Consider the following 13,423-nt stretch of genomic DNA (forward strand, 5'->3'; position numbering starts at 1 on the left):
CACCACAGAGCACATTTTGTTGCATTCTATTTGATGAAATATTACTCATCAATAAAACAAACTAGTGAGACATGTAGTAACTTGGATTTATTTCAAAGGCTGAGTGAACAAAAAGCTACTCTCAAAAAGACATAGACTGCAAGATTCAATTTATAAAACATTCTCAAAATGACCAAATTATTGAATGGAAGGAATATTAGTGTTCACCAGGGGTTAGGAATGCTGAGGGATCTTTGTGATAATGGTTTAAGCCTGTATCTTGATAGTAGTTGTGTTTTTATAAATCTATACATGTGATAAAATTGTATAGAATTATGTACTCAAATTGTACCAATTCAATCTCTGGGTTGATATGTAGTTATATTCATTATGTCTGTTTGCAGGAACTAGATGAGGGTCATGGGACTTTTTAAACATTTTTGCCACATTATTTTTTAAACACATTTTCTGTGAAATGATTACAGAATTATTTAAATATTGAAAGTGCATTCTCTTTCCTCAAGGAACATCCTAGCAACAGATTTGTTCATTGGTAAATTTTGTCCAATAGATAAAGGAGTAACCATACAACAATCTGAAATAATTTTCTTGAAAAATAGAGGAAAAGAGATACTTTCTGATTCAATTTCTGATACCAGTTTAACTTTTTATGAAAAACTCACAAGTAGGTTATAAAATAATAAATATTGTCACTAAACACCCTTCATATCTATATAGATATAGATATAAAATAAAGCTCTGTGACTAAGTGTGTTCTATCTCTCCCTCTCTCTCTCTCTTTTTTTTTTTTTTTTTTTTTTTTTGGACAGGCAGAATGGACAGTGAGAGAGAGAGACAGAGAGAAAGGTCTTCCTTTACCATTGGTTCACCCTCCAATGGCTGCTGCAGCCGGCGTGCTGCGACCGGTACACCGCGCTCATCTGAAGCCAAGAGCCAGGTGCGTCTCCTGGTCTCCCATGAAGGTGCAGGGCCCAAGGACTTGGGCCATCCTCCACTGCACTCCTGGGCCACAGCAGAGAGCTGGACTGGAAGAGGGGCAATGGGGGCAGAATCTGGGGCCCCGACCAGGACTAGAATCCGGGGTGCCGGTGCTGCAAGGCGGAGGATTAGCCTATTGAGCTGCTGTGCCGGCTGTTTTATCTCACATATGAGAAATTAACCCAACATTCAAAAATCAAATAATATAAATTACCATACTAAAATAATGATGGAGAAAATATTAATAGAAAGAGAAACAAGTATCTGCAAAACTGGATATTATGTATTGATAAAAATAGTATAAAAAAGATATTAATGATAATCTTTGTATCTAATGAAGGGCATCTACTTAAATTTCAAAGGTAACAATAAATTTGATGCTGATCTGTTGATGGTTTTGCTATAAAATTACAACCAACAAAAATCCTAATCAAATTTTGACTTTTCTAGTCAACATTGTAATGAGATTTTTAGTCATGATAATAAGGCAAAAAGTATATATAAGATGTATGCTTTGAAAAGGAAATCTTGTAACCATGTATATAAATGTTTCTAAAGAATTAAAACTAATCAGTAAAAATTTAACAATTTAAAAATGCAAGTTCAGCAAAGTGTCAAATATATATTGATAGGTTAGAAACAAGCAAATGAAAAGAAAATTACAACATATTGAGTTTTACAATGGAAGAACAACATATAAAGCATATAATAAGCAATTTACTGATGTATATATAAAAGATGTACAATGAACTATGCAAAATAATACAAGATAATTTTTCATCTTAAAGTTTCTATCTTCATTATTCCCAGGTGATCTACAGCTTTTACATAATGGTCACAAGAAAATATCAGGCAAATTTTTAAAAAAATATAAATTGTCAAGATATATGGCAATGCAAAATATCTGGAATAGTCAAAACACTTAAAATCCATAATTGACTATTTATATTACCTATAATCAATGCTTACTATAAAGTCAATTTAGGCTACATTTGGCACGAGGATAAAAAATAGACTAGCTGAGCAGAATTAATAGTACAGAAATAAACCCAAATATATAATAAGAGAATAATTAGAGTAATGCATGTTTTTATGGATTTTGAGATTATCTTACTAAGCATATTAGAATAATAAAATACAGAAATATCTATTCTTTTCTTATTTGGATATCAGGTTAATACATGCAAAACAGAACATAAACAACACAGTGTAATTCGTGAAAGACATGAAAAATTTTGTAATTTGAAAAAGTCTTGAACTTATATGTCCAATGACCCATGCCACTAAGGTCAAGAACTACAAATATTTATATCATGGTCCTTTGTTTTTTAATAGTAAAAATAGCATCTTCAAATCATCAGGCAAAAAAAAATTGATACAATTTATCTAGGAAGGAAGGGAAGGTTTTAGACTTTAGTTTATAAAGAAGAACGCTAGAAAATAATGAGTCAAATTCCGTTTCAATAATGTGATACATATGGACCAGTGTGGTGGTACAACAGGTTAAGCCACTGCTTGTGATGCTGGCATCCTACATTGAAGTGCCAGTTCGAGTCCCAACTGATCCACTTCTGATCTAGCTCTCCTGATAATGTCCTTGAGAAACCGGCAGAAGATGGTCCAAGTACTTGGGCTCCTGACAGCCATGTGGGAAACCTGAATGGAGTTCTGGGCTCTTGGCTTTGGCCTGGCCCAGCCCTGGCTGTTGTGGTGATGGAGAATGAACTAGTAGACAGAAGATCTTCAGTCTCTCTCTTTCTCTCTCTCTCTCTCTCTTTTTCTCTCCCTCCACCTCTCTCTTTAACTCTCTCTCTGTGTGTGTGTGTCTCTCTATCTTTGTTTCTCCCTCTCTCTCAGTCACTCTGAGAGAGTGACTATTTATTTCAAAAAATAAAATAAATATTTTTTAAATAGTGTTGATAACTACTAATGTCAATTTTATGTCATAAAAAGAAACATCAGAAACATAGCCATCAGTTCTGTGGTACTAGGCTAGAGGATATGCTAGATGATATTGGGGGAATGTCTTATTGGCTTGAACCAAATTCTGCAAGAGACAACTTAACATACAGCAACCATTCTGAAGCAGAGATAAAAGAAGGATAAGGTAGTTTTCCAAGAAAGGTGCTTTTTACAAGCCAACTCAACAGGGAGGAGCTTCATTTGTCCCTTCTTTTCCTTCCTCTGGCTTTTCAGTTTTCATTTTGTGGCTGGATCTTCAGCAGCCATAGTGGATTATGTGAAGAGCCTTTGAATTGAAATGATGAACTTGGCAGTAAAGCAGAAAATTTAATTAAATATCTCAGTCATTGATGGTTCAGTAGAACCTACATTAGACCACCTGCCTCTAGGTTTCCTTTATGGAAGAGAAATAAACTCTGTTGGTTAATACACTGTTCTTTTTTTTTCTACTCTATCTAGTCAAAATTATCGATAACTGGTAAAACTGGATATAATAAATAAGAAAACAAAATTTTAGTCAAATATTTGGTTATTAATATCAAAGGAATATTTTAACAATGTTATGTAAAATGTCATGCAAATTAATGCTTATTAGAAGATCAAAGAGTTATAGATTTTCACTGATTACAACACTAAATCTTAATCACTAGGGAGTTATGCACTAAATCCTTGCCTTGCAGAACACTGATCTAAGCATCTAATTATTTACATGAATTTTAATATAGTTTGTCTTTTTGAGGGAGCAGCAATTTCTAGGTAATCAGGATATTTAAAAAAATAAGTATTAAAGGTATCATCCATATAAACACTGGAAGATGTTGCTACAGAAATTTAACTGAAAATTCAAATAGTTTTTTTCCAGCTATAATGAAGTGAGTCTTAATAGCTGGAAGCAAATCTTTTGACTTATAGCAGAACTGGGAGGAATCTGCCACCAAAGAGTACTGGGACAGGTTAGAATCACTGCTTTTACTCATTATTGTAAAGGCTACTGCATTTTCCTGATTATAAATTTATTTTGTTAATGAAAAATATTCAAAATATTATCATATATTATGGAAATATTGAGGGGAGATATATTGAAAATTGATGTCTATATAATTATCTGTTAAGGGGCATCCAGCAGTATTTTTAATATTAGTAATTTTTAACATTATTGTTTTTTATTTTAGAGATGCTGAACTTGTAGGAATGCTTTTGTGTTGTGATGAGGTCCACATGTATCTGAAGGATTGAATCTCAATTCTGGGTGATAGAGAATAAGTTAATGGTTATGAAAGTTGATAATCTGTTATCTGTATGTTCTGGATTTAATGTTATATATATATGTAATCAATTTTCCCCTAAAATTGAATCAAACTTTCAAGGTTCTAGGTATAATAAATTTTATTCTAAAAATCTAACTGAAAGCTCTATTTTAGCTAGTTTAATAAAAATTCAGCAGACTGATGGAATCAAAACATAATTTTATTTAATTAAAACTATGGAGTTTTCATCATTTAAGTTAGTATAAGAAATATTTTTAATTTATTCATGTATTTGGGAAACACACAACTTACCTATAAATTTCAAACAATTTTGATTTGTAGATAGGTGACATATATTCACTGCATTTGCTCTCATTACAGATAAAATAAGAATATGCAGGTTATGTAAATCATATTTCTGATAAAAATACTCTTGTTTAAAATACTTTTTTTTTTTTTGACAGGCAGAGTGGACAGTGAGGGAGAGAGAGACAGAGAGAAAGGTCTTCCTTTTCCGTTGGTTCACCCTCCAATGGCCACCGTGGCCAGAGTGCTGCAGCCGGCGCATTACACTGATCCGAAGCCAGGAGCCAGGTGCTTCTCCTGGTCTCCTATGCGGGTGCAGGGCCCAAGGACTTGGGCCATCCTCCACTGCACTCCTGAGCCACAGCAGAGAGCTGGACTGGAAGAGGGGCAACCGGGACAGAATCCGGCACCCTGACCGGGACTAGAACCCAGGGTGCTGGTGCCGCAGGCAGAGGATTAGCCTATTGAGCTGTGGTGCCAGCTAAAATACTTTTGAATTATTTTTGCATCCAGAGAGATTCTCAAGGACTTGGATGAAAATTCCAAGTAGAGAGAAATATATTCTAGTGGATTTTTCAGAAAAAAATATTATATAATGATTAAATTTCAACCAAAATTATGAAAATCTCAAACTGTTTACTAAATAGTTTAGTTTCCATTGTATAGAAAAAAGAATAAGAACTTATTCTTGGTGTCACTTAATCTAAACAATGCAGACAATATTGCTGAAATGTCTTTAAAAGGGTATGTTGGCAAGGTATTTTCTGATTGTTTTAGCTTAGAAGAGTTATTCTACAAAATGTTCTTCCATACTTCCAGACTTTACAGCAATCTGTGAGGAAGTATGGAGGAATGTGATGAAAATTACAGTACTATAGGCCTAGGACATTATTTAGATTTGATAATTTAAACTCAAGCAGTTTTCTCTTCATCACAGAAAGTCTAATCATTTTTAACCTAAGTTTTCCTGCTTTTTCACTACATTAGTAGGAATCACTAAAAAGGAACCCTGGGTCCAATCTACCTTGTAGCATTTGTTGTCTGAGGGATGGGGTAGAAGGGGGCAATGCAAAGCATTTCAATGACAGGGAAATTGGAAGTCATCCAGTCCAAGTTATTTAATTCATGAAATAAGAAAATGACTCAGAAACACTGATACCATGGAAGAGCCCAGATTGTAAATCAAAACTAATTTCTAAGGTCCCTGATTTTTCCCAAATCAATGCTCTACTAGGGCATTTCTTTCAAGTATTTGTACAAGTGAGAGAGAATTAACTCAAACTAAAACACAGAGTATATTGGTTCATGAGACACCAAGAATTATAAATAACCAGGTCGTGTGAAGAATGGAACTGCACCCTGCAGAAGGCATTGAATGACTGGGACTGGGTCAACCAGGTAATTGCTCTGGGCTCTTTTATTATATACCTTCCTGTTCAGTTTTATTTACTTATGTTTCTGGGTGGAGAGGTTTTGCTTTTGTGTGTTTGTTGTCTGGACTAACTGTACACTTTTCAAGATGCATGATGTGGCTCCTGAATTTGATAACTTCTGTGCTAACTGGTGAGAGTTAACATTGACACTCTCTTTAGTCCCAGGGAAGGACTTTGATTGTCCAGCTAAGTTCACATAACCAACTGTGGTTCTCTTGGCTATAGTTGGGGAAACAAGGATATGATATATGGAGACCTCAGCAGTAGCTTTGAAGGCATTGACGTAAGGCAGCCCGATTTTGTAGAGGAGAGAAGATTATTTTATCTCACAGGACCTGTTACTTCAGCACTGATGTTCTTCCTGGCAGAGTCCCAATGTGGCAGAGAACATCACAGGGAGACAAGGGGCAGAGCACCCTGTTCTAAATGTTATGTAGTCTCTCATAAAGCCATTCGCATTTAATCATGGGGGATTCAACTTAATGACCCAATCCAAATCAATCACCCCCCAAAACCCAACCCTTATCCCACACAATAGTTAGGTTAGTTTTCTGTCCTCTTAGTACCATTGACAGATGACTCTAGGGACAAGACTTTAGCGCATAGATCTTTGGGGACATTCAACATCCAAACTAATATCCAAAGCTTAGAAAATAGGATTTGGAGCACATTACGCTAACTCTAAGAGATAGCCATAGGAGACAGAAAATGTTAACACACTGGCATTATTGCATTGCAGCCATCAGTAAGAGGTTATAATATGCAGACCCCTTACAATACCTTCTGAAAAGTGTCACAGAACAAGAGCATAAGTATATGAATTTTCTTTTCAACAGCTTTACTGGAGAAATTTTACAGTGAATCTTCATATAACTAATGACTATTCTTAACATTTTGCTATAATTGAATTATAATTTCATTATCTATGTTGTGGTTTGAATATGATTCGGCTCCCCAACTAATGTATGTATTAAAACCTCAAAATCGTAGATTTATGAATTGGGTGAAGACTAAATTCAATCATGATTCTTGAATATAAGCCCTCAGAAATGATTGATTTGCATTGGAATGAGGAAGGGTTTATAAGGTGAGAGCACATGAATGAGCATGCTCCTTGTCTCTGCTTCTTGGCCTTCTATGTAATCCTCCCCACTCATACATTCTGCATTCCACTGCCTACGTCAGCCTGCAGACCAGTGAGACTTCCTGATCTTGCACTGTGAACCTTCAAAACCATGAGCTGTAATAAACTTAATTCTTTCATAAGTAGCTCGTGTCAGGAGTTTAGTTATAGGGATGAAAATCTGATTAATGTATCTGTATATCCATTTACCAATACATTCTCTTATTTTAAGAAATTTCAATGAAAGATGTAGCCATCATTAAAAGTCACCATTCAATATGTTTAAATATATTTCAATATTTATTTTCAGTTCTCACTTTTATTTTGCTGTAAAATTTATATAAGGTAAAATGAGTAAACTCTACACCCACCTTCTGATGAGTTCTGTGAAATTTATTTTGTAACAATAACCCCTATTAAAATCAGGAACTTTGTCATCACCCAAATAGTTCTCTCATGCTGTTTTACAGGCAGTCTCTGACCCTGACACCAAATGGCAATCACTTTTCTCATTTTGTTCCTGTCATAGATTTGTTCTTCTATTTCAAGAAATGAGTGTTATTATATAATTGGGATCAATAAGGTATACTTTATCAGCATAATGTTTTTGATCGTTATCTGCGTTTGTGTATCAGTAGTTCATTCTTTCACTGCTGAATATTATTTTATAGTATGGATATATCACAGCTGGTTTATACATTCTTATATTAACAGAACATGTCCTATTTCTAGTTTGGGCTTATTATAAACATATTGTACATATAATTTTGTGAACCTACACTTTTATTTATCTTGTATAGTTATCTTGAAATGAAACTTCAGATCCAGAGGTCAAGTACACATTTGTCTTTTTAACAATCTGGCACATCTTTTTCCACAGTGACAGTAGCTTTTTGTCAGTAACACTGATGAGAGTCTCTTTACTGTATTTCCTTTCCAACATTTGGTGTCATTCAGTCTTTTAACTATTGCTGGTAACACGTAAATTTTCCAAGTATGTTCCTTATGAAGATTTCTTTTTGTTTATCTTAAGCTCTCCACATTTCTGTATTAATTTTAGAATCAGCTTAACATTGTCCAGAAAAAAATACTGCTGAAATTATGGTTGGAAATTATAGACTTTGAACCTATAGACGTGCTCAGGAAGAATTAAATTAAATTAAATTTAGAATTTTCTAATTCATGACCACATTATATCTCTTAACTAAGTCTCCTACTATTTTATAATTGTACATTTTTATTTTATATTTAAAATTCTCAATATGATCTTTTCATTTATTTATTTGATGTTCATATACATAGTGAAGTGATTGCTGCAGTCTTGAAAATTAGCATACCCATGATATATATATATATATAGTCACCACTACATTGTATTTACAGTAATGGTACTTAAAATGTACACCCTTGACAAATTACCAAAATACAATATAGTATAACTGACACTACTCAGGTTGTATATTTGATCTTTAGACTTACTTATCCTCCATGACTGCTAATTTGCATACTTAGATCCTCATCTCCTCACCAACGCCCAGTAAATATGATTCTAACTCTCTGTGTGCTCATTTTTTAAATGAAAATGTTATGTATAAATGAGGTAAAGCATTTTTTCTGTGCAAAAGTTGTCGTTTAGCATAATTGCCTCTGAGTTCATTATGTTGTCATAGATAACAGGATCGCTTTCTTTTCTTTATGCGAATAACATTCCATTGTATATAATTCCATAGTTTCTGTTTAAAAATTTTTTTCAACAGGCAGAAAGACACAGGTAGAGAGACATACAAATCTCATATTTCCTGCTTCACTGTTCAAAAGGCCTCAAATACTGGGATTGGGTGAGTGAAGTCAAGAGCTTGGAACTCAATCCAGATCCTGCATATATGTGGCAGGAACCCAGTCACTTAAGCAATCACCACCACTTCCTAGGTTCTGCATTAGCAGGAAGCTGGTGTCAGGAGCTGAAGCCAAGTATGGAACTCAAGTATTCTTATAAGGGATGTGGGCATCTTAAGCTATCCCACTACAGTCTGTTAGTTTGTTCATACTCTTGGGATCTTTCATGTACTTGTGTAGTGTCCTGCCTTTCTAGAAGCTCAGCCATGGCTCTCTGCTCATTTTTTTTTTTATATTAGATGAGTTAATAAACTCCACTCCTTTTCTGACTCATTATTTGTGTGGGTTTATGACACTGGCCTTGATCAACTTAATATAGCAATACATTTTAGACAAGATCAGAATTTTAGAAATCTGTCAATGATAGCATATGAACCAATGAGAAAGCAAAATGAAACTTGCTGAAATAAAAACCCGACTGTAAGAAAAATTATGGGAGGCACCATGGCACAATAGGTTAATCCTCCTCCTGTGGTGCCGACATCCCATGTGGGCGCCAGTTCTATTCCCGGCTGCTCCTTTTCTGATCCATCTCTCTGCTATGGCCTGGCAAAGCAGTAGAAGATGGTCCAAGTCCTGGGGACCCTGAACCCACATGGGAGACCAGGAGGAAGCACCTGAATCCTGTCTTCTTATTGGCACAGCTCCAGCCATTGTAGTCATCTGGGGAGTGAACCAGTGGATGGAAGACCTTTCTCTGTGTCTCCCTCTCACTGTCTGTAATTCTCTCTCAAGTAAATAAATAAATAAATAAAATCTTTAAAAAAAGATAAAAATTATGGGAAATATGTATTCAAGTCTTTCTAAATACCTATTATGCCATTTTGTGACTAACACAAGCTCAGCACATGACTGAGGACTAGGGAGAGAACTGCTAAAACATGACACATATTCCATATTGTAATGAAACAGGTATTCACTGAAGCCACTTTGGCCAATTTTGTTCATCATTTAAATTTAAGATGACAATGTATAAAGTGTACACTTAGTTTTCAGATCTTTATTTTCATTTAACTTACCTGAAAAAATTTCTATTGCATGCTGCTATAGTCAATGATCATTAAGGGGCAATCTAAAATGTCACACTATTAATGAATAAGAAGTAGAAACTTAATTTTCACCATTCCTTTTTTTCTCTTACAGGTCCTTACAGAAATGTTAAAAATGGGTTACTTCAAATATTCAATTTTAGAAAAAAAATGGTTCCTAGAACACATAAAATGTTATGTAAAATATTGTGATTAATAAACCCAATTTTCTGTTTGATATCTTTCTTAAAATATTAAACATGTGAAATGAGGAGAGCCTTTGATAGTTATCTTTGAAACTCACATTAAATTAGCACTCTTGTAGCTGTTCCTTTACTCTTGAATCTTGTCTGAGTTGTGATTTTACAATGATCAGTTGTAGTAGGCAAAGTAACGCAGAATATTTTGGTGGGGTTCATACAGATTTATCTGAAACTCTAATGAACCAAGTCAGCTGCTTGAATAATTTAGTTTTAATTCAGAGAGTAAATAGATGAAGGTTTTCAGAGTTTATGAGAGAAGTTTGTGATGAAAGACATGAAGTCAACTAAATATATTCAGAAAGATTGTGTGTGTGTGTGTGTGCACATGTGTGTGTATACTGGAATTAAAAAAGAAAAAAAGAAAATTTTTAGAAAATTAGTTATTTTCTAGATTCATCAACAATATCCAGAATTAACTGTAAATTAATTTTAACAACTTTCTCCCAGCTTTATTTTTGCTGTATTATTTTTTTCCTTTAATTTTTAATTAGATAGGTTCATTATGCTTTGAAGGTACAATTTTAAGAATATACTGATATTCTCCTCCTCCCTCTGTGTTCACTCCCTCTCTCTCTCCCTCCTACTCTTCTTGTTTCTCCCTTTTTTTTTAGTTTTTGGAATTAAATATTTTAAATTTATATTACAGTAAACAGTCTTGATACTTTGACAAATAAGTTTAACGAGCAATATCAATAAGACCTTAGTTTGGTGGGAATAAAGACAACTGCTATAAACAATAATTGAATGGAAAAATGACCATTTCACTCATATATAGTAAATTTTAAGGTAATCACAGATCATTAACACTACAGTAGTATGACATTCTTTTTTTTTTTTTAAAGATTTATTTATTTATTTGAAAGTCAGAGTTACACAGAGAGAGGGAGTCAGAGGGAGAGAGAGAGAGGGAGAGAGAGAGTGGTCTTCAATCCACTGGTTCACTCCCCAATCGGCTGCAACTGCCGGCTGGAGCTGGACTGATCCAAAGCCACGAGCCAGGAGCTTCTTCCAGGTCTCCCACGTGGTTGCAGGGGCCCAAGGACTTGGGCCGTCTTCTACTGCTTTCCCAGGCCATAGCAGAGAGCTGGATTGGAAATGGAGCAGCCGGGACTCAAACCTGTGCCCATATGCGATGCCAGCACCGTAGGTGGCAGTTTTACCCAATATGCCACAGCACCGGCCCCATTGCATAACATTCTTAACCATTTTTTCACAAAGATATAAAACAGCTTTACAAAACTATATTTGCCACGATACTGATACACACAGACATTTCTTTCTTTTTTCTTTCTTCATTTTTGTTTATTTTTTAAAATTTTATCTCACATATACAAGGGAGATTATGCAGTATTTGTCTTTCTGGGTCTGGCTTATTCTACTCAACATGATGTCCTCCAGTTGCATCCATTTTGTTGCAAATTGCAGAATTTCATTATTTATATAGCTGAAGAATATTCCATTCTGCATTTATACCACAGTTTCTTTTTCCATTCATCTGATGATGGACACATTGGTTGATTTCAGATTTTAGCTATTGTGAACAATGCTGCTATGAACAAGGTGGTGCAGATATTTCTTTGATATAGTGTGTTCAAGTCTTTTGGGTATATAACCAGTAGTGGGATTGCTAGATCATATGACAAGTCCATTTCCAGTTTTTAAATAAATATCTATACTGTTTTCCACAGTGGCTTCACCAAGTTACATTCTACCAACAGTGTGTAAGAGGTCCCTTTTTCCGCATCATCAGCATTTGTTATTCTCTCTGTTTTTTATTTTAGTCATTGTGACAGAGATGAAGTGATATCTCATTATAGTTTTGATTTTGAGTTCCCTGATGAGTAGTGATGTTGAGCCTTTTTTTCACATATTTGTTGGCCATTTGTATTTCTTCTTTTGAGAACTGTCTATTGAAGTCCTTTGCCCAGGATGGTTGCTTTTTTGTTGTTGAGATTCTTGTTGCTGCTATATTCAAGATATTAATCCTTTGTCAGATAGGTGTTTTCCAAACATCTTTTCCCATTTTGTTGGATGTCTCTTCACTCTATTGATTGTTTCCTTTGCTGTGCAAAAGCTTCTGGTTTGATATGGCCCTATTTGTTTATTTTTGCTTTTGTTGGCTGTGCTTTCGGGTCTTGTCCAAGAAGTTTTCCCCTTCACCTATGTCTTGGAGTGTTTCCCCTACATTTTCTTCCATCAAATTCATATTCTCAGATCTTAAATTTAGGTCTTTGATCCATCTGGAGTTGATTTTTATATATGGTGAGAAGTATGGATCTAATTTCATTGTTCTACAAAAATAAATCTAGTTTTGCCAGCACCATTTGTTGGAGAGATTATCCTTACTCCACTGTATGGCCTAAATACTTTTATCAAAAATCAATTGTGTGCATGTGGATTAACTTCTGGGCTCTCTATTCTGTTCCATTGATCTGTTTATCAGTTTTTATACCAGTATCACATTGCTTTATTTATTACAATTTTTTTGGTATGATTTGAAGGCAGGTGTTTTGATGCCTCCAGCTTGATTTTTCTTGTTGAGAATTTCTTTGGTCATTCTAGGTCTTTTGTGAGTCCATATAAATTTTAGAATTGTTTTTTTCTAGTTCTGTAAGGAATGCCATTAGTATTTTTTGGGCATTGCATTGAATCTGTAGATTGCTTTGGATAATGGAGATAATGGAGACTTTTTTTTTTTAATTTTTTTAAACTTTATTTATTTATTTATTTGAGAGGCTGGTTTACTCCCCCAAACACCTGCAAAGGCTGGGGTTGAGCTGAAGTGAAAGTCAGGGGCCTGGAAGTCAATCCAGGTCTCCAATTTGGGTGACCGGGATCTAATCACTTAAGCCATTATCACTGTTTCCCCAGGGTCTGCTTTAACAGGAAGCTGAAGTTATAGCTGGAGTAATCAAACCCAGGTACTCCAATGCGGGCTTCCTAACTGGTCCCTTAACTGCTAGGCTAAACACCCACCATGAATTCACTCTTTAATTGTAATAGTTATCTTTATGGGTTTTCCATGTATAATCATATTGTCTGCAAATTATGACAGCGCTGTTTTCATGTCTAATCTTTATGATGTTCATTTTCTTTTCTTTTTTTTTTAAGTTTTATTTAATGAATATAAATTTCCAAAGTACAGAATATGGACTACAGTGGCTTCCCCCCCATACCGTCCCTCCCA

This window comes from Oryctolagus cuniculus, chromosome 5 (assembly GCF_964237555.1).
Source record: "Oryctolagus cuniculus chromosome 5, mOryCun1.1, whole genome shotgun sequence".
Taxonomy (NCBI): domain Eukaryota; kingdom Metazoa; phylum Chordata; class Mammalia; order Lagomorpha; family Leporidae; genus Oryctolagus; species Oryctolagus cuniculus.